Source organism: Catharus ustulatus, unplaced genomic scaffold (assembly GCF_009819885.2).
Source record: "Catharus ustulatus isolate bCatUst1 unplaced genomic scaffold, bCatUst1.pri.v2 scaffold_120_arrow_ctg1, whole genome shotgun sequence".
Classification (NCBI taxonomy): domain Eukaryota; kingdom Metazoa; phylum Chordata; class Aves; order Passeriformes; family Turdidae; genus Catharus; species Catharus ustulatus.
Genome location: NW_024879466.1, coordinates 63,831 through 66,997, shown reverse-complemented (window position 1 = coordinate 66,997; position 3,167 = coordinate 63,831).

Sequence of the window (3,167 nt, the reverse complement as noted above, 5' to 3'; positions counted from 1 at the left end):
GGGACGGCTTTGGAAAGGTAAGGGATAAGGACAGGGATGAGCAGACTTCCTTTGCAGTGGCTGTTTAGTGCTTGGCTCAAAATGTCCCTGAAAATCATAATCTCCACTCTTGGGGGATGGGGATTCTCTTGGGAATGTATTTGACAGCTACGAAACAATTGCTTGGCTATTTCCAGTAGTGCCAAAGTCACTGATTTGGAGATGGTGCTAAGGTCATGCCTGAAGCATTCTTTATGTGCAAAGGCCGTTTTAGAGAAGTTCTGAAGGGCAGAGCAAGCTACACACCAGTGAAGGTGGGCAAAGGGCACCCTGAGAAGCAGAGAAGTAAAGATTCTAATGTTGAGTATGTCAGGAAAATTAATCCACAAACTCCAGAGGTTTATTTCCAAAAAGGAGACAGAGGAGGTCCTTTTCTTTATTCTAATAAAGGGAGAGGCCATGGGCCATTCCCCTGGGATCTCTCAGATTTTTGGAGGACACAGTCTCCTTTTTATCCCGCTTTCCTGGCCGCATTTCCCTCTTTTTCCCCAGTGGTTGAGGTACTTGAGAGGCACAGACTTCCTGGAACGCCTGATACCTGAGATTCCCCTCTAATGTATAACTGTCCCTTTTAATTTTTAATTCTTACAGAACTCATAGTGTTGCCCCCCCACCCCCCATGGTTTCTTTCATTTTCCAATACCCAGTTTCATTTCTGCAGTTTTTTTGTAAAGGCAAATATCTTTTTCCATTAATCAATCAGAGCAATCAATCCCATTGTTTCTTCTATCTCTCAATGCTAGCCTTATCTACCAGCAGACCCACAGTTTGTTTATAAAGACAAATCCAGCATTCCTCTCAAGCAAGGCTGCACAATAAAATGGGAGAGTTGGATTTTTCCTGGTTCCCTTTCTGGCTGTATCTCACAGCCCTCTCTTTCTCACGTTTTCTGCTCATTGATATCAGTGTTTCTGCAACTTGTTTGCACATGACTCCTCCTTTTGGTCTCCTGGTCTCAGAGACCAAGGCATTCAGAGTCCTTTAGAGCTGAGTCCTTCAGAAGCCAGGAATTGGGAAACAGCTGCAATTCCTGGCCACGAGTGTTAACCAGCAGCTAATTACCCCTCCTTGCTGCATATTGCATATGGTTTTTATTCTTCTACCGTGGCCTGTAGGAACTGAACTGCCTGCTCACTGGTTGTGGGAGCTCTTCATTTGTCTTGGAGCATTCCTATGACTTTCATGCTCCAAGCAGGGCTTCCTGTCCTACGTTGCAGTTGGAGCAGTGTAAGGTTGTGGCACTGAAGTGTTCCACCTCACAGTGTGTAATTGCCAAGGTGAGGATGGGAGACATTCTCCTGAAGCTGTTGGAATGTATATGGAGCTGGATTAAAGCCTCTGGCACTCTGAGCTCCTGATGAGATGTTGTGCCTGGTTTGCGTGTCTCTGCTTACAGTCTGTGATCTATTTCCATTGCAACCAGATCCGTGCAGCATTATGCATGTTAGCTGAAGAGAACTTAGAGCCAAAGGATGTGGAACTTTTTAAGGAAGAGATGAAGAAGAGAAAAGAAAACATCCTTGCAGATGCCTCCACTGACAGCTGAGCCCAGGGACGCAGCTGAAGCAAGTAAGTGGTGCCTACACTTGTGGTCCTTTATGACCCTTTGCTTGCCCTTTGCACAGTGTTGCAATCAGACTGGGTGGCTGTTCTGCTTGCATCTGGGTGGAAGCTTGCATAGGATTGATTTCCATTCCCCAAAGAAAAATAGAGAGACATGAAGGGTCTTACCCATGGCCTCACTGAGTCAGTAACAGAATATCAGCTTCCCCCCCTTTCAACCCAGGTGCAGCCTGGAAGACTCAAAATTCCACTCCTTTTAATGCAAACAGCAGAGATCCTTCTCCCACCACTCCCTGCCGAGGAGCTGGCACTGCAGAGTTGTGCTGAAGCCCCGAAGCAGTGCTGCTGTTATAGCCCCAGGAGCAAGCAGCCTTCCCCAGTGAATCCCGGCTGAGGGCTCTGGCTGCAGTGCTGTGTGCGCTGCCCCGAGGGCGGCAGCAGGGACCTTCGGGGGCAGCACTCAGCCCGAGGGCATCAGCCAAGGTTATCTGCACTTTCCTTTGGGAACTTCCCCAGCCAGCCTCTGAAACAGGCCAACAAAGGCAAAGCAATACTGGGTTTTCCTTGTTTCTTAAGGGAAGCATCACTGCTTTTGGTTTTAAAGTAGAAGAGGGTAGATTTTGCTTAGATATTAGGGAGAAGTTTTTATAATGAAGACCATGAAATGCTGGAAGGGGATGCCCACAGAAGCTGTTGTTGATCCATCCTTAAAGGTATTCAAGGCCAGTTTACACAGGGCCCTGAGGAACTGATCGTGGTGAAAATGTCCCTGTTCCCAGGGGTTGGACTAGATGGTGGTTAAAGGGATCTTCCAACCCAAACTCTTCTAGGATTCTGTAATTCTGTGATCCTTGTCCTATGTTAGTGTGCCAGTGTTCTACTTGAAGTGTTTTGGGATAACAAAGAGATGTGACCCAGCTCCAGCAAGTTTTGTGGCCCATTCCATCATCACCCTGTCCAGCACCTCCACTTACAAGCTCTTCTTTTTTCTCTGCAGGCTCCAGCCTACCACCTGTCAATGGCACAGCTTCCAGTGTGCAGAGTAATCACCCTGGTAGTGCCTTGAAGAAGAAGGTCTTGAGGAAGCAGGACAAGGTGCCCAGTTTGCCCATGATCCATGAGGATGGCAGCATCCCATGCAACTCCTCAGGTAAGCCTGCTCCATGACAGCTTTTTCCTGCATGCGTTTTTCCTCGCACAAGGAGCACAAACTGCCTCCTGCCTCAGCCAGCACATCTGCAATTTTGGGTCCATAAGATTTCCTGAGAATAAACAGCTAATCTATTTTTGATTTGCTCCAGCTTGGTAGTACTGCAGCAGTTGGTTCTTAGAAATCCATTGGAAAGTTGAGCTGAATAAAGCAGTGGTAAAGGCCTAAGTTGGGTTGTTCAGGCTTGGCTTGGTGCTGTCATGAGGCAGCTGCAGCTCTTTCCTCAGGAGCTGCAGAGTGCCTCAGTCCTCAGGGCTGGGGGAAATCAGGGCACTGGGACAAGAGAGGCCCCTGGGGGTTCCCTCCTGGGGCAGCCATTCCCGCTGGCCAGCCCTGTCTGGCAGGGAGTGGAGCT